The sequence below is a fragment of the Rhinolophus ferrumequinum genome, chromosome 16 (genome assembly GCF_004115265.2).
Source record: "Rhinolophus ferrumequinum isolate MPI-CBG mRhiFer1 chromosome 16, mRhiFer1_v1.p, whole genome shotgun sequence".
Lineage (NCBI taxonomy): Eukaryota > Metazoa > Chordata > Mammalia > Chiroptera > Rhinolophidae > Rhinolophus > Rhinolophus ferrumequinum.
In genome coordinates this window covers 48,078,502-48,102,881 of record NC_046299.1, presented here as the reverse complement: position 1 = coordinate 48,102,881, position 24,380 = coordinate 48,078,502, and positions in this window count along the sequence as shown.

The following is a 24,380-nucleotide window of genomic DNA, read 5'->3' as shown; positions in this document are numbered from 1 at the left end:
AACTTCAAGCGTATACACCCTTCCATTTTTGCCTCCCTCCTTCCACTGACCATGAAAGCCCAGAGGTAAAGACACACACGGAACAAGGCCCAATCCTAAGGATATCAGGTGAGTTAGAAAGCTGAGCTTTACTCAGGCCTGGAGGTAAAGCAGGCTTATGTTGAGCAGGATTGGGATTAATTGATAATTAGTGAGATTCTTAATTATCCCTGGGTATGTATTTTTCTTAAATCTTACTTAAATTGTACACAATGAGGAATATAGACCGTGATTAGTAATTAATAAGTGCTAATGCTTGGTCATAATACAGAGTGTTTTATAATAGCTTAATCGAGTGGAAAATGTGCTTGTCTCTGTCCCTAAATTAATCATGTCTCAAGCAGCTATGTTATTTGTCCATAAGGTCATGTTAAAGGCGTTTGTATGTAACCGTGGGCCAGAGAGCCGTATAGAAATACACAGCCTCACGAACAGCAGCCCAGAGACTCCACACGGGCCTCTTCCACGCCACCTGCCTGAACGGCACCACCAAACCCCCTAAACCTCACTGTGGCAAGTATAACAGTTACCGTGTGCCAGGTAGTAGACGGGGCACTTTTTATTCACTATTCCTAATCTTCATAGCACACCTTATCTTCAAGTATTCTAATTTACAGATGAAAACCCCAAGGCTCAGTGAGGATAAATAGATTGTCCAAGGTCAAATAGCTCATAAATGATGAAGCTGGGATTCTCACCTAGGTCCATCAGACGGCAAAGTCCACCCTGTTTCCAGACCAGCATGCTGCCTAGAGGACTGGGTGCATCCACCCTTCCTTACACAGGACAAAGTTGTACAGTACCCAAGATTCTCCAGGAAAGCACTGGCAGGGTTGAGATGAAAGCCTAGATCTCAGAGCCCTACTTTATCCCAGACTACTCTGGGATAGCAAATACCTGGGACGTATACCATTACACCTTTATCCAGGGCCCACGGCAGACATAACTGATCTATTTCAGAGAGGCTTCTTGTACTATTGGCACCCACAACCAATCAATCAGAGCTGGCCTCTGTGAGGAATCATATTTGCCATCCTTAGGGTCTTAGCACAACTGCAAGTGAAAGAACTTTCATAACTGCGGATGTAGAAATTCTAACCAGAGTCTGGTGGCAAGCAGAGATCGATGGAAATAACTATCTTTTGAACTGAGAGGGCCTTAAATATGTGATAGGAGAAGGGGAAGAAGGAAAAGGAAAGGAGAACATTAGGCTTTGTAATTTAAACACCAGCCCTGACAGTATGAGGGTGGGGACAGCTTACATGGCTAGTGTGTGACCTCATGTGTACGTGTTGGGGCTGTGGGGTCCTGGGGTGAACAAGGAGCCAAGGAACTGGATACATCTGAACTGAGAATAGTGAAAACATTTTGGATCTTATATTTGGCTTTGCTCAAAAAAGAGTTTGTTTTTCTGACATTTATTTATTGTTAAAACAGCTCTTTAAGAACATTAAAGGACATTTTGTGAAAGAAAAGCATCATCCCTAATCCCTCAGCCCCCTGCTTTCACACAACTATTTCCATTTCTCTTCTCTCCTCTGATCCTGGTCCACATGCATACCTATGTTTGCAGAGTTGAAATTAGCGTGCATTCGTGCAGCTTTCCAAGTGACATTTTTAAAATGTCTGTGCAAGACACCCTGATTTATCTATTTGTTGGTTACTAGATCTGGAAGTTTCCATGTTTTTCATATTTTATGCTACAATGAATCTTTTTTTGCATTTAGCACTTTTGATAGAGTATTTTCTTAGGCTAAAGAAGTAGGATTATTGAGTCAACATGAAACCTTTGATGAACAGTTATGACTTTTTGCACTTGCTTTTGACCTCACATGAATAAACTCTTGAGAGTTTTCAGAGCACTGTACTTCAGCTCCGAGGTTAAGAAGCTTGTTCCAGATCACCCAGCAGAGAAGAGGCCTCCTTGGAACTAGCACTTGTGTTTCAGGCTCCTTCACACCTATAAGCCTGGGGGTGCAGGGGTAAGGGTAGGGCTGGGGGTGGGGGGCTGTGCACCGGGAAAGGATGGGATAAGGAGTCCACAGGAAATGAGGACTGCAGCCTCAGGAGGAGGGTGAAGCCTCTGCCTCGACCCTTCCTCATGGAATGTCCCTTCCCGACAGGAGGTCCTGCCTGACTTTTTAATTAAGAGAAGGTGCTGTTTAGAGGTGGCTGAGTAAGAGGGGAGACTAGGCTGTGTTATCAGGTGCTGATTCTCATGAAGGAGCTTATAGCAGAGAAATCTCTCCCCACAGAGCCCCGCCACCCCACGCCCGGCAGCTGGACAGCCCCAGGCAGCATAGGGCTGTGTAAGAACTCTCCACAGAGGAAAAGGCTGGGTGATTTCCAAAGCTCTGGTCCCTTTCTATGAAGCACCGGGAAAACACAATAAACACAGGCCTGGCAGCCCCTGCCCCTGCCTCAGCCCCAGGCCAGCTCCAGCCCCAGCCTCTGCCCCAGCTCCAGCCCTGGCCCAGCTCCAGCTCCAGCCCCTGTCCCAGCCTCAGCCTCAGCCCAAGCCCAGCTCCAGACCAGCTCCTGCTCAGCCTCAGCCTTGGCTGTAGAGAGCCCACCTTGGCCTAGAACATCACTCATAGCCCAGGAGAAAGGTTTGTCAGTTTAGCCTAGTCAGGCCCACTCCATGTCCCCTCCCAGCCCACCAGGACCTGGTGGGTGCAACTACAGGCCACACTTAGCATCATCACTGGCCCTTGCCCCAAGCCCACCATTCTAGCCTGGGGTTCCACAGACCTGCAAGACCAGTGCCACCCCCAGGGCTGGAGGCCTTGTTGGGCCCACAGCAGCCCAGCTTTGCCACCTAGCAGAATCCTAGATAGTCAATGGTCACTTATGAAGCCCTTGCTTTATGTGTCTAGCACTGTCCTAAGTTGGTGCTGGGATTACAGAGGTGAAAAAGACAGAGTGCGTGCTGGTGTGTGACCTTGGGCAAATCCACCTCTGAGCTTCCATGCCCTCATCTGTAAAATGGGGGAGGGGGGAATCAGTACCTATCCCATAAGGTTGTTGTGAGAATTAATTGAGATAATATGTGTGAAGTACTTAAAGTGGTACCTGACACATTGTTAAGTACCATGTAAATATTAGCTTTTACATTGTTATTATTCTTTCTAGTTGCAGGCAATAGACAATAAACAGAGATGAACAAGTGAGAGAAACTCAGGCATTGATAACTGCTATGAAGAGTTAAAATATAAAAATGTAAAGAAGGGGAGCTAGAATTTGGGAAAACAAAAAATGCTTTGGTGGTAGAGGAAGGTCTTTCTGGGAAGATGATGTTGGAGTCAAGACTTAAGTAATGAAAATGAGCCAGCATGAGAGGATCCAAGGGATCATCATTCTATATAAGCAACAGCAAGTGCAAAGGCCCTGAGGTAGGAACAAGCTTGGGTGTCTGAGAAACAGGACAAAGGCCTAATGTGGCTGGTGCTGTGATGTCTAACGCAGTAGCCTGGTCAGGCCCAGCTACCTGTGGCCATTTAAATTTAAATTAAATAAGAAATTCAGTTCCTCAGTCTCACTAACCACATTTCAAGTGTTCCAGAGCTACATGTGGTCAGTGGCTACTGTATTGGACAGCACAGGTATCAAATATTTTCATAACTGCAGAAAGTTCTCTTCAGCAGCTCTGGCCTAGAGCTTCGGGAAATAAGAAGAGATTGACATTAGATGAGACAGGAAAGGCAGACAGAGGCCAGAAATCAAAGGGTCTTGAAGGCCAGAGCAAGGAGCTTGGCATTTGTCCTAAATGTACTGGAAAACCTTTGGGGTGTCTAGACTTTGGCAAAATCATTTGGCCTTGGGGCAGAAGAAGAACTCCCTCTGATTCTCCTACTACTCTAAGCCTGAAGAATCCTCAGAAGTGAGAGCTGAAGGGGAATCGATGTGTTTCCTGAATCTGACAAACCTTCTGAAGAGTATACAGGAATGCCACAGAAACTTCCGGGAACCTGCCATTTTCCTGAGGGACTCGTGGCTGCCCTCAGTGAAGGCAGACATGGAGTTCCTGGTCCTGAGGCTGCTGGCCCATGTGCTGGCACCTGTGGAAAGGCCCTGGTAGTGGGTGCTGTGCTGTGCCCCCCAGATTCCCCTTCAGAGGATGAAGGACTTAATCCCCCAGACTCAGAAAGTGCTGCCAGCACACAGCCTTCGCTGTCAGTTCTCGTCAGGAACGGCCTTGAAGAAAACCACATTGTTCAAGGGCCCCGTGAGTGCTCGGCCCCCGTGCCCAACTGGAAGCAGCTCTGAAGGGCCGTTCCACTTCCAGAGCTAGCCACCTGGAGGGCTGAGGCCTTTCTTGAAACCGCATCATAGCTCAACTTCTCCCTTTGCCCACTCCCGCTTCCTTCCCTTCCCTGCCCGCATTTCAAAGCCATCTTCCCAGGGCATCCAATCTGCCTCAGCCTGCAACGTCACAGAACAGCCTGTCCTTCTGCTCATTGGTAGGAGATAGTCAAAGAGTCAAGATAAAGTGGTCGCCATAACAACGAGAGCCCTAAGTTAAACACCACCCTGACCAGAAAGCAGTGTCCTCCAAGTGGGGGTGGCCCAGAAGGTCCCCAAGGGCCCTGTGAGGTTAGGAAAACTTATTTACTGAGTATCTGCCTGTGCCATGCCGTTTACACATGTGGCCCGAGTTCCCCTCACCAGGCCTGTAAGAGGGAGACAGTAATCCTTATTCCATTGGAAGCAAAGCCGGGGCTTTGAGAGAATCCATAACAAGCCCACTTTCCCAGAGTTCCCAGATGCCAACACTGGGATTTGAACCCAGATCTTGTTGATTCCAAAACCCACTCCTTTGCCTGTTCTGCGTTGTGCAGCTAATCTCACGGAGTTCCCAACGCAAGGATTTCATGTGTTAATGCACAAATTCATTTTAAGGAATGTGGACATCTGTCTCTCGTCTTGCCTTTGCTACAGTCAAGAACCAAAGTGACACTCTCCTGCATCTACCCCACCCCTTCATCCAGTGGGGGCTTCACGGTGTAGCTGTCTAATCTACTGTCTGATGTCTGTCACTGTCACTACTTTTCCACGCTCTACTAATACTGCTTTGGTGTGCTGACAGCCCCTAATGGGGACAGTAGCTAATAAAACATTCAGTGGAGCCCAGGATGGTCAACCCAAGCTACTGTCCTGACCTGTGACCGTCAGGAGCTGGCTGGGGGACCTCTGCATCCCCCAGGCACTGGGGGGGGGACAGACAGTTCAGGGAAGCTGAAGTCCCCTAGGCAGTTCACAGTTGGCAAGGCCTGGAAAGAGGCCAGGGACATTGTGACCTCAGCGGATGGGAAAAAACACCCATAAAAGAGTCACTTGGGGATGACAATGGTGACCTGCCTTGAGGACAGGTTGAGGCAGCCTGGGAAGATGTCGGGGGATACCATCCTTGCTGTCAACCCCTGAATACTACATAAGACTACACAGCTGGCTGCTTCTGAAGAAATAGGTCCTGTAGGCTACCAGGTCATAAAGTCCTACAGAATTGGGGCCAGGTGCAAGATCAAAAGGAGATGTGGAAAAAAAAGAGAAACAACATCCTCTCCTCTTATTAAAAATAAATAAGAATAGAAACCTGCCATCATACAAGAATAATCCTGCAATCCTTCCCAAAGACAGAGCAAAGAGCTACCGAGCCGGTCCAACCATGGGCCTTCGTGGTGGCGTGGAGGGAAATGAGGAGCGAGACATTACTGCCCAAGGCCCCAGGAGCGAGGGCCTGGCTAGGCGACCAGGGCGTCCACACCGCTGGCCCCCGGCTGCCCTCCTGCAGAAGTGGGAAAGGGACTCGAGGACAGGGCAGTCCCATCTCGTCTCCGGTGGGACCAGAGATTGGGGCTGAGGCCTGGAAGTGCCCTTCTGTCAATGTAAGGTCAGAAACCTGTTCTTTGTAAGCATTGTGATTTAAGAACTTTTCAGAATTCTAAAACATTTAAAAATGGTTTTAATACTTCTTTTTGTTCTTGGTAAAATTGTTCAGGTAATTCCAGTCCATCTGAACTGGAGCAGATTACGGAGATGAATTGTCTGAATGGCTTGGGCAGAGGACGGGGTCCAGGTACCTCGGGGGGCAGGGGACAGTGGACAGCAGGAAATCCAGTGGGGACAGTATTTCAGGAGGCAATGCCCATTGGGTGTGGCAGCCCTTGGCTATGCACATGGCCCCACTGCCTAGACACAGACACAGAGGGAGCTGGGCGATCGTGTAGCCTCGCTCGTCTGCAGGCCCCACCTAGTGCTGGACTCTTCCTTCTGTTCGCATAAGGAGAGGGGATCCCTTTCTGGCCCAGTGAAAGATCTTTGTCGTTCTATCTCCAGAAAGACACAAACAGAAGTCTGGGGCAGGGAAGACCTGCGAATCAAATGCAACCCAAGAGAGACAGAAAATCAGTGCACCCCCGGCAGGCGGTTCTCTCTCTCAGAGGTGCCACTGTGCATGAGCTTTGGAGCCAAACAGACCTGGGTGCAAATCTCAGTGACTCTCAGTAGCTACAGAGTCTGCAGCAAGCTTCTTTTAGTTTCCCTAAGCCTCAGTCTTCTTGTCTAATAGAACCAGCTTGCAAGATGGCTGTGACACAAGCGCAGGGTGCAAGGGTGTAAACGTCTTGCAGTGCAAAAGCACTCGGTAAATGGCAGCCTTGCTTCTTGTTACTAAGCCAGCACATGGGTTTAGGATGTTAGCTGCAGGATGATGTTAATTCATTTCAGGCCACAGTTTGCTCACACTTTGTCAGCAACCTCAGCTGTCTGGCTTTGCGACACTCCTGTGGCCATCTGATCCATCTTCTTGGCAACCTCTGCTTTTGTCCGGCTCCCTCCCACTGCGAGTCTCAGCTGGTGCCAGTGGCTTCCCCACCTCTATGACTTAGAAGACTTGAGTAAATGACCTGAACATCCATTGGACCCAGATATCCCCACTCCAGGAACCCAGACAAGCTGGGAAGGAGAGTAGAACCAGGGGGCAAGAGGGCTGTGATTCCAGCTCCTTCCAAGCACCCTGGATCTCAAGGCGCTTTCATTCCTTTAGGGTAGGATCCAGTCCTCCGTAGGGGGAATGCCCCCTGTCTCCCTCCCGGTGGGCTAGTCCCACGCCCCTCAAGACCTTGATGGGAAGAACCTACTGAACTTTCTGTAAGTTTCTTGGCTGACTTTGTGGGGCCTGCTTTTTTTGGGTCACAGATGGGGAGGGTGAAGGGAAAATGATTACGAGCCCCTCCCACTGCTTTGTCAGGAGGCCCGGCCCCTCTCTCCCAGGGCTCTTAATCCCTCCGCCTGCAAAGCAAGCGCCTGTCCTCGCAGGCTGAGATGCTGCAGAGCCCGAGGTTTATACACAGACCAGTTATTTATTGGGAGGCTTAGGGCCAGGATGAGTCTGGGCCACATTCTCTTCTGTCCTGGCTCTTCTCACCTGGGATATAAGCAGGGAGGGAAGAAGAAAGGGGCGGGAGAGAGGAGGGGATGGGACGGAGGAAGGGGCACCCATGTGCTGAGGCTAACTCTGTGCCTTATCCTGTACGAGGTGTTCACGGGGGCGACGTCACTGACCAGCCTGCAGTAGGTCACTTGTACCTGGTGTGTGTGCATGTGTGAGCAATGCGGACGAGTGTGTTCCAGAGACAGGACCGGACAGCCTACAACAGCATGGCTGTGGTCCAAACTCCAGCCCTGGCTTTCATGAGGGGACCTTATATATACAGACACGCTCCTTCCCTTCTTGGAACCTCAGTTTCTCATCTGTAAAGGGGGGATAAGAATTTCTACTTCCTGGGGTTCTAGAGGAGCTGGAGTCAAGCCCCAAGGATGGTGTCTGACATCCTGTAAAGCATGCAATAGGTGGTGGTTATCGCGAGGAGAAGGAGGACGAGGAGGGGGGGAGAAAGGGGGAGAATCTAGGAAAAGAGGGGGACCGTAGAGATGAGAAAAGAGGAGCAGGGTAAGGAGGCGTGTCTGAGCAAGAAAACTCACGGGCTTGCCTCCGCCGGGGGTTTGACCCCTGCAGGTTTCTAGCAGCACCTGTGAGTGAGGCCCTAGTAGGACCTGGGCCCCCACTGGGAGGCCCCAAGGAGAATGATGGAGAGAAAACCAGAGGATTCCAAGCAGCAGAACTGCCCCTGATGTCCCATCGCAAATGCCTGCACACCGTCTTTCACCAGCAGCCACTGCACAGAGAAGGGACCTCCAGGGGGTGGGGATTTGGACCCTCCTGGGGCTCCTTGCTGAGAATCAAAAAAGCTCCCTGTGTCTTTAAGGAGGCGCCTATTGGGAGCCCAGGAGGGAGGAAGGTTAAGATGATTAGCTGGTGCTAACAAATTTAGGATGTGGAAGAAGTCTTTTCTTGGCTGTCCATCAAAGGAAGGATTGAATGTCCCTGAGCTTGGAGAGAGCAGAAGGAGGGGAGGAAAGGGCTGGGGGAGAGGAGCAGGAGGGAGTTATGCGCTTACCAGCTGAGCTTTCTCCTTGGACAGGCCTTCCCTGGGCACTGGGGGGTTGTATGGGAGTCAGGCAGGCTTGCAGGGCCCAGGGGCTGTCTGTCCAGACGCTGGCCTGCTTCCTCATCAGCCTGTCTGTCCGTCGTCGCCCCTCCCCCACCGCCCCAACCCCAGCTCAGGTTATGTCCAAGCAGCTGGGCTGAAAAGTGATCCTGGAGGAAGAAGGCCCTTCCTGTTGATTAGGAACCAGTACACTCTCCCCCCAATCCCCTCCAGCCCAATCAGACACCCTCCTCATCCAGGCTCCCTGTCCTGGGGCCACCCCCTGCCCCTTGTCACCAATGGCTGGGCCACTCTTCATCTAAGTTTGCCCTGTAACCAAGGGAAACGTTCACAGCCTCCCAGAGAGATCACAAACTACTCACAAAAGCTTTCATAAAAGGTTATTTCCGGCACGCGCTGGAAGGAAGAGGGCATGGGAACCGTGCCAGGTCCAGTAACGGTTCATTCAGAACTGCCTGGGCACCGGCTCTGAGCCAGGCCCTGTGCCTGGCACTGGGGAAACAGACAGCAGGTCACGGCTGCTGTCCCTGCCCCACTACCTGCCCTCAGGAATGTGCCATCCAGTGAGGGAAAGAGAAAAGAACAAAAAGATGTGCTAAAATGAAACATATGTATGTAACAGTGGCTTTCACAACTCCACAGGCAAAAGGCCACCTGGAAGACGACTGAATGCAGATTTCTGGGCCACACCCTTGGAGATTCTGACACTATGGGTCTGGTGTGGGGCCTGGGCATTTGCATTTTCAAGCAGAGAGTATGATTATGATGCCGGTGGATGCTGGAAGTGATTTGGAGGAAGACTGAAATGGAGGCAGGAGGAGTAGTGCCAAGAAGGGGTATAGGGAGGGGTGGGACTCTGTACCCACCCAGGAGGCAAGAGAAGCTTTCAGAGGAGGTGACCTGAAGCTGATTCCTGCTGGGGGGGAGGGGCAGCAGACTCTGGGAGAGGGAGGGGTGAACCGGGCTGGTGATTGGGGAATGCCTAGGTTAGTGTGGCTGGAAGGCAGAAAGACCAGGCTGAGCAAGAAGGAAGCTATTGGAAGCATCTGGGGGAGTTTAATGTCTCCAGAAAGGGAGGTGTTTTGGGGTTTGCAATTTCGAGAGATTGTTCTGGCTGCAAAGTGGAGAATGGGTGGAGGGGATCAGATTGGAGGAGCGAGCAGTTGTGAGGAGGCTGTGGCAAGAATATTGGCTGAGGGCTGATGGTGGGAGTAAGACAGTGAGTGGCAGGAAGTGGGGAGAAGGAGACAGACGAGGGAATGGCAAGGAGGCTGAGTCCACAGGACGACATGGTTCCTCGTGGACTGAGGGGTGAGGAAGACGGAGGAAGCGGTATGATCCCCAAGTTTCTAGTCCTGGTAGTCAGTGGAGAGGCTGCTTCTCCCTGAGGCTGGGATACGAGAGAAAGGAGCTGGTTCAAGGGGAGAATGGAGCATATAGTTTTGGATCCGGTCACTTCAAGCTCTGTGTGGGCCATCCTAGGATAGCTGGGCAGTGGGCAAGTGAACGTACAGGTCTGGAGCACACAGGGAAGAAAAATGGGCAGAAGATGTAAACTGGGGAGATGGCAGGACCCAAGTCTGTGGCTTTCAAAGTTTTGACTGACCTAGTATAAGAAATCACAGCCAGAAACACACAGAAACAAAAAACTTCATGAAACCATAGTTCCCTTACTACGTACAATGCACTTGCTATTTTCTACTTCACCTTGCTTTGCTTGATGTCATTTAATTAAAAGAAAAAAAAATGCTGGTTACAGCCTCCTACATTGATTTTGATGACCTGATAGGTTGTGGCCGGCAATTTGAAAAACATTGATCTCCATGGAAATGGAAGTCAATGGAGTGAATGAGATTCCTAGGGAGACGGTTTAGGATGCAAATGTGTGTTGCCTAACACAGAAAGGATTGGTGGGAGATGAGCAGGCAGCCGAGAGGACTGGGAAGGAAGACACCAGAAACCCAGGAGAGACTGTCTTGGAAGAGAGGAGGTTAATAGAGAGACGTCACATAGCATGAGGCTTGAAGAGCAGCCAGGACCCAGCAGGGCATGGCCTGGTTGTCAAAGGACCACCCAGAGCCCTGACCCTGAATCAGACTCAGGGGAAGGACAGCACAAGAAGCGACCTCAGAGGTATTCTGGGACGTGCTGTAGGGAGGGAAACCGAGTCCTGCAGAGGATTGAACTCGCCCAAGGAGACCTGGGCTCTCTCTCCTTCCTACCTCTGCCGCCTCACCCTGTCCTGGGAGGGGCTGCCAGCCGACCCCTCTGTTACTCTATCTCCCCAGTGCACTCGTGGCCTCTTGCGGTCTTTGGAGAGATGCGTTTCCTCATCCTGCTCATGCTCAAAGCCTGCTTAGAGCTGAGTAGGATATTTGTGATGAGGATCACAGGCCTTTGTCACCACAGCTGACTCACTTGTCGTTATGCTGAGGGCCTACTATGTGCCAGGCACTACACTGGTCCTAGAACCTAAGGGTTCCTAACCTAGCCTGGGGTGGGTTAGAGCCACTTCCCCAGGATGGGAGGTGTCCACTGAGACCTGAAGAGTGAGTAGGACAGAGCTCGGCCACGAGATAGTACAGACTGTGTCAGGAGCCTGGGAAAGGGGTTTACCACCTACTCTCCACAGATCCTCTCGGACTGAGTGGGTCTGCCGTACGGAAATCAGAGGCATTGTCCTGGGCTCTGAATGTTGGGCAGGGTGGGGAGCTACAGACTGGAGGTGCTCAGTGGCTCAGAGGCTGCCAGAGCCCCAAAGACTTGGGCAATGGCCCCTTCTGCACAGGTCACAACCTTACCACCGACGGCCCTGAGTAGCCCTCCTGTGACTTCTCCATCCTCCCCAGATGCCCATACACCACTGGGCACAGAAGTTACGGGAGGCTGGGGAGAGCCTGTCGTCTGCCACAGGCTGGCACCTTCCAGGAGAGGACCTCCGGAGACGTCCGAAGCCTTCCATAGAACAAACCAGAGATGCTGCTTGGAAAAGGCCTGGGGCACCATGGAACCAAATGTCCCATATTGCAAATAAGGAAACTGCAGGACACAGAATCATGTAACTGATTAGTCGTAATTATAACTAATGAGCGGTTTTCTTGGGGGCCGCTCCGGTAAACTCCTACTCATCTCTCAAGACCCACAGGAAGTCACATCCTTTGGGATTCCCAAAATGGAGCCCAGGCCCTCCAGAGCCAAACCACTGCAGACAGTGAATCAACTCAGGAGCGGAGGCTCAACCCCGTCTGCCTCCCTAGCGCTGCTGTCACTGACCGTCTGGGCAGCTCTCTCTCCAGTTTGCATTCACCTGGCACCCGCACTTCATGGTTTCAAACATCCTCTAAGGTAGGTGAAGCTTGGTCGGCCATGACGTCCACAGCCACCCGGGAAATCCTCTGACATTTTGTGCAGGGTGACTGATCTTTGGGAGAGGCTGGCCCTCTGTGGGACCCCCCCTTGTGCTGTGGCAGTGGGCAGCGGAGGAGATGAGCCATGGTGAGGAGATGATCCCATGAGCCATGATTTTGCAGGAGGGCTTTGGTCACGGGCTCTGCAGCCAGAGAACATAAACAGTTTACTCTCACGGGCTGCCTTTCTGCAGCTCAGGCAATGGGAAAGATTTAACCTTGTTCGGACCTGGCACCAACTTCCACATGTACAGGAAAGCACATAAGGGCCACGGCTCCAGTGCAAATACTGCTGCCCAACTGTTGCTGGGCCCCTGTCTGAAACCCTCACACCGTAGGGCCCAGCGGGTTTGTCAAAGAGCCGGGTTCCCCGCTCCCCAAAGGAGCAAACCCCAAGTGAAGCAGTGACTGGCCCCCTGGCAGCACACTGGGGTCAGTACCTGTGCACCTGCAGCTTGTTCTGCGGCTGGAGACAAGGTGTAGAGAAGACTATGGCCTCATAGAAAGCCAACATTCAGGGCAGGGATGAGCGTCGGCATATGAGTGCTTGAATGGGGGCAGTGTGGACGGGGAAGGAGGTCCTTAGAGAGATCCATGAACCTGGGGGGGGGGGCAGCTACAGAATATGGACATCATGCTGGGGGCTGGGTGTGAGGACACCTGGCTTCTGGCCCCTGCTCTGTACAAAAGCCGATGAGTTTTTCATGACACCATTCTGATCGAGATAAAAGACAAAAATCTTAACATGGTCCACAAAGCCCTACGTGTCCCAGCTCCTGCCAACCTTCTGAACCATGTCTCGTTCCACTCTCTCCCTGCAAGTTCCCTGCTCTGGCCGCACTGCACTTCCTTCCGTTAGGAATTCTTGCCACACTCCTTCCCAACTCTAGGTCCTTGCACATGCTGTTCCCTTTACCTGGAATGCGCTCCCTCCCACTTCGCCTGTTCAATTTCCACTCCTCAGGAATTCCCTGGTCCTCAGGATTTTGTCCAGTTCTTCGTGGAACCCTGTATTTCTCTTTGACAGGGCGGGTCACCATTGCAATTTTACATTTGCCGGTGAGATCAATGGAAGTCCCCTCCCTCACTAAACTGTAAGTTCTCCCTCACTAAACTGTAAGTTCTCCCTCACTAAACTGTAAGTTCTGTGAGGGTGAGCGTTGTGTTTTGCTCACCTTTCGGTTCCCATGACCTAAGAAACGACTGGCACTGAGTGGGTGCTCAGTGATACAAGTTGAATGAATGAATGAATGAATGAATGAATGAATGAAAGGATGCTATATTGTGATTTTGTGCAAGGCAATTCTGTCCTCCGGGGCAGATACCTTAAATGATGACTTGTAGAGTATCTACTCAGTGCCAGGTGCTGGGGAGGGCACCGAATTGACTGTCTAGAGAGGAGACAGGTGAGTGAACAGGCCATGGTAACACAGTGGGATAAGGTTATGCTCAGAGGACAGGCAGGACAGAAAGAAGCTTTTAGCAGGTGTGTTGATTGGGGGTTGGGAGGACTTCCTTGAGATTATAACCAAGGTCCAATCTGAAGGGTGAGAGTTAACAGGCAAAGATGGAGATAGGGTTTATGGTAGAGAGCAGAGCAGAGGCCAAGGCACAGTGGGAAGGGAGCCCCAGGAAGGCTGTGCTGCAGCAAGGCCAGGCGCACGCGTGGCGGGGTGGGGGGGAGTGGGGAGTGGGGAGAAACAGGCCAGATGGGCCCAGTTGGACTTGGTCGTGAAGGCTCTGGCGCCACGGTGGGGCTTCAGGCGGAGGGGCAGCCGAGGAAAGTTCCGGGTAAAAGGCGAGTCTGAGGCCCCTCCAGCTCTGGCGCCCAGGGGTATGAGAACCACGGGGCGGAGGAATGATGGGCTAGGTTAGGAAGGTTCCAGACTACGTTGCCAGCAGAAGTCTCAAGGGACTGCTTTCCTCCCTGACGTCAACTTAAAGGTCACACAGATCCCAGGTTTCCACTCAGGAGCCGTTTAGGGCTCCACGTTTCATGAGTTTACCCAGATCCCTTTGGGAATGCCATGATATTCCCAGCCTGGAGCACCGTGTGGAGGAACCAGTCCCCTGAGCCCCGGAGGTGCTGTGAGAGGCAGGACTTCTTTTAATGTGTCCTAAACTCACCTCACTCAAGTTTCAAGGGGGGCCCCTCATCCTAGTATTTCAGGAGTGGAGACGGAAATGCACCAGGAGCTGCCGCAGTGGGAAGGGGAACTCAGGACATCTCTGACTCCCGGGCCCCCGCAGCACATCAGCCCACAAGCTGTATTCCCACCACAACGGCAAAGACAGGCTGCCGTCTCCCTCCCCCCAAACCCAGGCCCCTCTCTGAGCCTGAACAGGCCAGGCATGAGCTGATGAAGGAGAAGCGACCATCCAAACTGACTGCTCACTCTAGCAAAGGGACGCCACAGCTGGGGGCATGGACATCACAGGACCCCCAAGTTACCAGGCTCCTTCGATGCTGCTGACTGTCCTTCCGGGCCTGTCCCCAACCCGCCAGGAAACCTGTATTCGCCAGCACCTTGGGCTGAAGCCATTCTCTAGCTCCAGCCCCTTCAGAGCCCACGCCAGGTCATAGCTCTAGTTAAAAAGGTCTCAGTCCTGCTTGGCTCCTCTCAGTTTCTCCCCCCACAGGCAGCCCATCAGCAAGGCCTGCCGATGTTACTTCCAAAACGTATCCCAAGTCTGTCCATTCTGCCATCTCCTCTGTCACCATCACCTCTCTCCTGGACAGCCACCACAGGCACTCTCTCCCCCTGCCTCTCCGCCCCCACCCACCCCTGCCCTCATACTCCATTCTCTATCAGCACCAAGAGGAGTATAAAATGTAACCTGAGCATATTGCTCTCCCTCTTAAAACCTTCCAGTGGCTTCCTGGTTCACTGAGGGCAAAATTTACAAACCCCACAGGCCAGAGTCAGGCAAGGTGCCACAGGGTTGGTTCCAGGACTTCTCTGAGTTCTCTGTCGTCTCTCTCCTTTTCCCTCATCCCATCGGGCCACTCTGACCTTCTTTCTCTTCTTCACAGGTACTAAGCTCATTTCTACCTCAGGGCCTTTGCACCCTCCTGCTGACTGGAAAGCTCACTCCGCATCCTGTTTTATTTATTTAATAGACAGTTTGTCGTGCTTTATTTTACGCCAGGTTTAGTCTAAGCACCTTTCAAGCTCTGGATCATTTGCTAACTCTTTGTATGATTGGCTCCCTCTTGTCAATTCAAAGGTTTCCTTCTCATGGAGGCCTTCCCTGGCCACCACCAGACAAGGCTACCACTGCTCCCCCACCAGGCCCTATGGAAAACATGCCTTGGATTCAGTTTTGTCGTAACAATCAATGGATATTTTCTTATTTATTTCTTTATGGATTAGTAGCTCTCTCTTCCACTAGATTGGAAGCTTCAGGAGGGCAAGACCTGTCTCTCAGTTTGATCCTCATGTCCCTAGAGCCTAGTATGGTGATGCTCATGAGAATGAATGAATGAAAGGGTCACCTGCCTGGAGAGGCTTCTTTCTAAGACCACCATGCCCTCTGAACCCCACAGCTGGCATGCACAAATTGCAGGATATAAGTGGTGAAAGGCTTCCTGTGGAAACTGCTCAGAGGCCCAGGTGGGGATGGGCTTCTACAAGGTCGGGGTCAGGTCTTGTCCGTAAATACGAAAATAACAACGGGCATGTTTGTAGCAAACGGTAACCCACTGTAGAGCTTTCAAAGAGCTTCACACACATGCACTCACTGGCCTCTCCCAGCCACTCAGTGAGGCTGTCATAGCCCCATTTTACAGATGCAGGAGCTGACGCCCAGAGAGTCAGGGCCACACAGTGTACACAAGAGCCAGGGCTCACCCGCATATTCCAGTACTGAAACCTTTACAAAGACCTGTATCCACCTGAGCGTCTGTGCTCTGTGCAGTGAGTCCTCACTATCACTGATGAGTTCTTGATACTGTGGCAAAACAACGTATTGTGGCAAAACCAGCTGAGCTCAGAGATGTTACCCCACTTGCCCATCATAACCGTTGGATCCTGGAACACAGCCAGCAGACAATCCTGCCACTTGTTAGAAGAGACGCTTCCAGAAATGGGTAGGGGACCCTGAAAGAGCCTCTTGCCGTCTTTGGGTCTCAGACTCTGTCTGTAAAGCCCGGCTTCTCGTTAGATCCTGACTAGGCCTGTCTGGCTCTGACACGAGTAGCGGAGGGAAGAGAGCAGATGGGTGGCTGCTATGGTCTCCTGTGGCCCTTTGCAGCCTGAATGTCTTGGAGCAAGGGCAGACCCCACACTGCCCACAGTTCCTTGGATGGAATGTCCAGGGGTAACCAATCCACAGGGCCCTGACCTCCGGTACCGGCTGGGTGACCAAGACCAGGGGCGCTTGGGAATGCAGGCGGGCTGGGAGATCTTGGGGTTCCCCAAGACCAAGAAAAAGACTCATCATATCCAAGGGGGGGTTTTAAAGTGGGCAAATGCTATGAGTAACATCCAGTCCCGCTGCAGGGCTGCTAAAATTAACAACAGAAATGGGCTTCCAGCCTGAGCTTCCTTTGCATAATAAAATCGGATTCCTTCTCTGTATGTCTATTTCTTTCCCTTTTTCTTTTTTTTTTTTTGGCAGAATCTTTGAGACTGTTGTTTTACAGAAACACGATCCTACTGCGTAGGTGTCCAACCCCCAAGGGGGACGGGCACGAACGATGGAGTGAGAGTCCAGGCCAGTTCCTAACTCTCAAGGGAACCCCCACCCTCCACACACAGAAGCAAGGAGAGGGTGAGGGAGCGGGAGAAACGCAAAGGGGAGAGTAGAGAAGATCGGGTCTGACTTCATTCCTACATATAGCTGTGTGGTGGGCGGGGGCTTCAGGGGCCAATCGGTTTTAGGGATGTGGCAGCAGCTTTTGTTCTGTCAGAAGGATGGGCTGTCTCGTGGACAGATGAATCTGGAACCAGACACCCAGCTTGGCTGGAGCTCTTGGCTCAGGAGGCGCCAGGGCCAGGGCATTGGCCGACAGTGGCCACTGGGCTGGTTCACATCCCTCTGCCTTGCCTCAGTTTCCATACCACTTCTGCCTCCCTGTGTCCCCAGTGGTGGCACTGGGGACAAGACACGGTGGAAAGAGCCCAGCCATTCCCTATCTAGCTGTGTAGCTTGGTGGGGGCAAGCTCCTGGTTTCCTCTTAGGGCCTCAGTTCCCCCAATTGCAAAATGAACAGGCTGAATGACACAAGAGGGTTTTATATCCTGCTCCTAGAGTTCCAAGGTGCCTGGACGAGGACAGCCGTGGTACATGCCCTGGGCACCAAGTCCTCCACCCCTCCCCCATCCCAACTGAGGGCTCTGCTCTTCCACTTGCATGAGGTATATGGTGGATTACGTGGAAGATTCCCTTCGGGATAGTGGATGGGGGGAGGGGTTGACACAGTGTGAGGGATATAAATGATAAATGTCTAACCATTACAGTGTTTTGTGCACCTGAAACTAATAAAAAAAAAATTTAGAAAAAAAAAAGGTTCCCTTCGAAGAAAGGGCTTGCCACTGCCCCATCCTGCCCAAGGTGACCTCTGACACCCTGTCGGTGTGGCGTTCTGAATCTGGCAGCTGTGAAGAGGAGGTATGTGCCCCTTCCCTCCCTGCGGGACTTTGGGGAAGGGCAGAAACTCCCTCCTCCTTCCTGGTCAGCACCCAGAATTACGCCAACATCGCCCCACGGCTTACAGGCTCCTCGCTCTCCCTGTCTTAATGCCTCGCTTCCTCCTTCTGCTCCTTCCGCAGCTAAGTGGGGGAGCACTTGGCAGATGCCAGTATTATAGTTGTAAGGGAGGGGAGCTGGATTCTTCTAGAGCTGAAGAGACTTTCCAAAGTCAACTTCTCTGATGGCTGGTGAAGAAGAGACAAAGTGCTGAGGTGGCAATGCAGAATGAATCATCTATATACGCAGGTGATCCAGCACGGCGGGCACCACAGACCTGTACAACCTCATTTAAACAGAAAGGAGACCTCAGTTATCCAGAGCACCACGTTTTCAGGTGAAAGGGGCACATGACTTCAAAACAGCCACGTAATAGAGATTTTTTAAAAATCCCTGTGAACTTCCAGTGACGTCTCTCAGAAGCGGCACAGATTCAGCCCAATGGCTCATCTACCCCCTTCTCTTCTCGTCCCCATTCTCTGAAGTGAAAACGGAACACGGCACACCTGTCCATGCCTCTGAGGGCCAGTCAGCCAAGCACGACACGGCCAGTGGTGGTGTTGGCAAGGATTTGGAACGAGAACGACGCGGAGACCCACCACCACACCTGACATCGGCCGTGACTAACGGGGAAGTCCCCCGTGCAATGTCGATGCGGCCACAATGTCCAGATTCGGGAGCACCATGAGGAAAAGGCAGTTCTTCATTCGACAGGGACTGGCACTGGGTCTTGAGCCTAAAGGGCAATGAAGAGGACATTCTGGCTGCCAAAGCCCTCGGGCTCTGGGCATCTGAGAGCCTCAAGGCACAGCCCGAAGAGCCCTCCATGCCAGCAAGCAGGCAAGGCCAGGAGCACACGGCACTCTGCCCTGTCCACGCTGCCCCCAGGCAGTCTGGGACCTCAGCCCTTCCTCGCTGGCCTGTCACAGTGTGGTGGGCCCCCTGCGACAGCTCACATAACTGTGTGGGGAGCTGGCGTCCACTTAAAGCCCCGCCGCCTGCGGAGCATGTACTACGGCTCCATGCCAGACTGGCTCATGGCACTTCCTCCCCACTTGGGCGGGTGGAAGTGGCAGGTGGCACTGCCCAGGCTCAACCCTCATTCCAGCCTCTAGGAGCCTCCCCAAGTCTCCACTGGATAGAGAAGCCAGCCTGCCGAGGGAGGTGCGAAGACCAGCCATCTCTGTCTCCTTTGGCAGCACCCCTGCCCCACTGGAGACATTCTCCCAATGCCTAACCTGCCATGCCTGCCACACACAAACAGATGGCAAAGGCTGGATGGGGTGGGAGGAAGCATTAGGCTGAAAATGAGTTTGTGAAGTGAGCTGGAAAGAATGACAGGCAGGCCCTGAGCCACTCAGCGACCGCAGGGCCTGACCCTTCTGTAATGCTCTCCTCCCCACCCTGCCCTGCCCATAACCTCCACCACGCACACCCCCACCCACATGGAGAGCCACTGCCTCTGTGCTGGGGACCTCTCCTGCTTTTCACTCACCAAGGAACCCAGTGGAGCTGGGCCACAGGGTCCCTCTGACCCCTGGGGCCGGTACCTTAGGTACAAACGCTAGCTGTGCACGCCACTGGCAGTAGTGTGGTTCTCGACCACTGTCCTCACCTTGGTCCCACCTTGCTTGTGGCCCACCTCCCAGGGGCTGGGACCCCATGTTCCTTGTCTTCTGTATGGGGATAACCATCACAGAATGCTTGATGGGAATAGACGCAACACGGTATATAAAGCACACGTGAGATGCCATCTCTTAACGTAAACACGCGGTGATCACGATCGTTACCCGGGCTGACACGCTCACCACTGCCTTGACTCCTTCTCTGCCCACACCTACCAGGCGGCCAACACTTGCCAGTCTTACTACTCCCCTCGGCCCCTTCTACATGCTGCTCCACGTCTCTTCTCTTAGCAGAACTGTTGCAGCCTCTTCTTGGCTCCTCTCCTCGACTCTAATTTGTCCTCCACACGGCAGTATGCACAGCTGGATCCTGTCATACCCTTTCTGAGAAACCGTCCATGACATCTTCAGGGAGGTGTCCAAGACCCCCCATGGTCTGTTTCCCCACCCCCAGCTCTTCTTTGCAGACTTATCTCTGATTCCATCCCTCCATGTGCACTGGCTACAGGCATTCTAGATTATTCCTCCTTTCCCAGTGTGTGTGTGGTGGGGGAGGGAAGAGAGGGAAGCACATTTCTTACATCTCTATATTTTTATTACACTGTTTCTTTTCCTTACAATCTCCTTATATACGTTTTCATTTACTGACGTCTTTCTTGTCTTTCAAAGCCTGTTTCAAATGCCACTTCTTCTATGAAGCCTTTCCTGATTCCTCCCTTCAGAAGTAACCACGCCTCTTGTGTTTTCCCACTGTGATGCTTATACTTAGGTCTAGCTCTTACCTAACGCTGCATAGGAAGAACTGTGTCCGATTCACCTTTTATCCCCATGGCTGAGCTCACGCCTGGAGTAGCCGTTAACCCCTGCGGGGCCCAGGTCCCATGCTGACTTAGCCCATGGGCAGCCTGGAGCCCTGAAGGGCATGTAGCCAAGCCAGAGTTTGGCCACTGGTCCCTGGCCTGCCTTTGCTGGGTTGAGGTAAGGGGAGGGAAGTTGGGGGTTCACTCTGGCCACAGTTTCTGCCCTCACAGGGCAGGTTCTAAGGAAAAAGCTCTCACAGGTAAGCGTGTAATACAAATGTGTGGGATCATCACAGGGGTGGATGGTCCTCTCGGAACCGGGGGCAGAACAGTCTCTCCGTTCCCCTGGTCTCCTCTGCTGGTCTCTTTGAGGCAGTGATCTGGACGGACAGAGAGAAATAAACACCCCGCGGGTCCCGCCATCCCTACGAGTCAACCCAGCCAGACAGCTGTCCCTTGTTCTTTCAAGTTCCTGCAAAATTCCAGAGTCACTCCCACCCCCAACAACAGCTGCTGCAAACATGGCCCCTTCCCCTCTCAGGACAGAGTGAGGCCGACTGCCGGCCTCCATATGGATACAGGACATATAAACATGACCTTTCTGAAAAGCCCCACTGCCCGGGGTTCCCACTGCAGGCTGTGGCGGGGGGCAGTGGAGTGTAGGGAGGACGAGTCTTTCTTCATAAACCCTAGGCATCAGCAGTGATCTCAAACATCCCCTCCAAGGAGCCAACCATCACCCCACTTGTAATTAACACCCCCCTCTGGCATGGTCCACGGCCCTTTGTTTATATCCCACAGCACTCAACACACTCCACCTTCTACTGTATAACTGGATTGTGGACAAGTCGAATTTCTCTCCCTCTAATAATTTTCATTTGTACAGTACCCCATGGTTGACCAAGAACTTTTGCAATAACCCTGTAAGATCATTATTTATAAGTAAGAGATCCTAATGGAAAGGAAACTCAGAGAGGTTAAGCGGCTTTTTCAATGCTGAAGAGCTAAACCTTGAGAGCTGGGCCTCAAATCAAAGGCTCCCACCTCACAGAAAATGCGTCGAGGGCAGGCATGCATCTCAGCCACTTTGCATCTCTTGCAGGGCATCGTATAGTCTCCTGTAAACAGATGCATCTAGAGTTTTTTCATCGAGTTGGTACGATTTATTCTCCAATAGGGCAGAGAGGGAAGTAGGAAGGAGCTGACCCTTTCTGCAGCTTAAGCCACATTTCGCCATTACATTTGGTGGCATCACCTGGCATCTCTTCTAAGACCTCATGTGGCTGCAACTGGGTGAATGCAACTGGGTGAAGGCTATAGCACCTCCTCATGACCCCATTTCACCAGAAGCCCCTTTCCCTTCAACATAGTCGTCATCATTATGGCAACTAACACATCGTTATGAGCCAAGCATGTGCCAGGCCCAAGGAGGTGGGTACTATCATTACCCTCCATCTCACATGAAGTCAAGAGGTTCATTCACCCACTGTCCCACGACTAACAAGGAGTGGAATGGGACCCCTGGGATTTGAACCCAGGATTGTTGGGAGTCAGACTTGTAACTGCTGGGTTAGCCGGCCTCTCCCTGGGAAGGTCAGCTGGGTACCATCGCTACTGAAGCTGCACAATCGCACATCCCTGCAGACAGCCCAGCCCTGCCCAGGACAACCTTCCGGAAGTGGGGGAGTCAGAGACGGAAAGGAAGATCCCGAAGAAAACAAGACGATGGATGACAGATACAGAACTTATTTCACCGACTCCTCACCCCGGGTCTATGTGCGGGCACCAGCGCCTCAGTTCACAGTGGCAGAGACAGATACACAGAACAAGGCTGTCAGCCCTCAATGCCTGGCTGCTGCTCCCAGAGAAAGCCGTCCGCTCTGGCTGGGAGAGCCCGGGGAGCTGTCTCAGAGGTGGCGACACTGAGTGAGGCAGAGGAGCGGAAAGGAGAAGCACAGCCTTAGGAGGGGACTGGGTGTTGGGAGTCCAGCCGAGCAGGGTTTGGACCCCTGGACATGGGTCCTGGTCGGGCTGGCACTATTGTTGCCAGCCCAGAGGAGGCAGAAGGCCCCGCACACAGGATCTAAGCCCCAACAATGATACATCCTTGTTGGTGGAGAGTGCCAATTAGGTCCTAGAGAGTCAGGCCCAAAGGGCTCCTTCAATATCCTTTAATCCAGGGGCCTCCAAACTTTTTCCAACGTTTTTCACCAAGGGCCATATGCGGTAAAACACACAAACAGCCGGGCCACTCACTCGAGGTGAAGTACGTATTGCCTCACCTGGTTTATTTAAGTAAACTAAATATATTTTTGGAATTTGCTGTGGGCCAATTATCAATGGATTGCGGACCGCAGTTGGCCCGCGGGCCGCAGTTCTGACACCCCTGCTCTAATCCAACAAGGTCCTCTAATCAACGTCATGATTAAAAAGTGTTTAATCTTGAAATATGTTAGACGATTCCAAGAGGTACACACATAATATAGCGTCTTATTCAGCAATAGAAAGGAACGGAGTACTGGTACATGCTACAACACGGATAACCTGGGAAACATTACGTTACCTCCATAGAAATAGAGAGTAGATTGGCGGTTGCCTGGGGCTGGAGGGGTTGAGGGGAAATGGAGGGTGACGACTAAAGGGTATGGGTTTCTTTTGGGGGTGACGCCGGTGTCCTACAATTGATTGTGGATGGTCGCACGTCTGTGAATATACGAGAAACCATCGAGTTGTATAGTTTAAATGGATGCATTATATATGTGAATTATATCGCAATCAAGTTGTTACAAAAAAAAACAAACCAGACAATAATACCTACCATCCAGCTTAGTAGTTAGCAGTATGGCCAAAGCTCCTGGGACCCCCGTCTCCACCCTGTCCCTCCTCCCTTCTGAATTTGATGGGTATCCCTCCCATGCATTGCTTATTACACAGATATTCCCTGAACAATGGATCATGTTGTTTTACGTTTCCAACTTTATACAAATGAATTATATTGTACAAGTTCTTTGCAATTTGCTTTCCCCCCCCTCAATAAGAGGAGATCCTCCGTGGTACAGAAAGCTTGGTCTGGAGGTCAAGTTCCTCCGTGCTCCCCGTGTATGGTATTGCTGTGATGGAAGTATCGCAATTTAATAGCCTCCATGTGTCTCCACGCTTCTACTGACAAATATTTAGGTTTTCTTTTCCTTTTTTCAGGAGTACCCACAGCTCTTACCCCTTCTGCATGTCAAATGACACCTGTGATGCCCCGGTGACACCTTTGTGCTGGTGACAGCATTTGGAGCAGAGAGGCTGCAGGGGAAGGGAGCCATGGCCAAAGCAGAGCTGGAGTGAGCACCCTGTCCTCTCTGAGGCATGTGAGTGTTTCTCTAGGATGTGCCCAGGAGAGGCGCAGCTTGGTTGGGGGCCATTCCACACTTTACCAGATATTACCACATTGTTCTTCCAAGCCATTCACTTCTCTTGACAAGTAAGGAAACCAAGGCCCAGAAAGAGTACAGTGACCTACTCAGAGTCCCTCAGGGTCTGGGCCCAATTCCCAGCCCAGGGCTCTTGGGCCCCAGCACACTGCCTTTCCGGAACCCTCCATTTCCTTATTTTTATTTCTCTACAAATCCCAGTGACCACCCGGGCAGTGTTATCAGAGCCGATCTAGGAGAAACACATTATCAGCATCGTCCAGGAGGGCTGGGGATCTGGAAGTGCTTTGGGGAGGAAATGGGGAAGAAATTAACTTTAGAGAATTCCCCAGGCGGCTCTAAAGTGCAGAACAGAGCAGAGAGCCTTGAGAGACAAGGCGCTTCCAGGGGCAGGTGGGGGCTGTTTGAGGGCAGCTGTGGGTCTCTGCAGCCCTCCCCACACTGCTCCACGAGGACTGCAGGCATCCTTATGTTCAGGGCCCTCTCCGAGGTAACTGCCAGTGCTCCTTCTGGGGCAAGCTAGTTGCCCAAAATTGGGCCACAGAGGCCACTGGAGTGCCTACATTTGGAGTCCAGGGTCCACGATTTATTGACTGGCTGTCTGATTTCTAAAGCACAGAATTCCAGCTCTGGTTCGGCCATGGCTCCCTTCCCCTGCAGCCTCTCTGCTCCAAATGCGGTGGCCACCCCAAAGGTGTCACCGGGGCATCACAGGCGTCACTTTGCAGAAGGGATAATAGCTGGCGGAAGAGGAGGGCTGAGGGGGCGGAAGGCCACATTAGGGATTCAGACCTTTATCCTGAGGGTGATGAAAAGTGCTAACGTGCTTTAACTAAGGTTATGTATTCAGTTTTAAAAGATCCTTCTGGCTCCTGGGTGAAGAAGG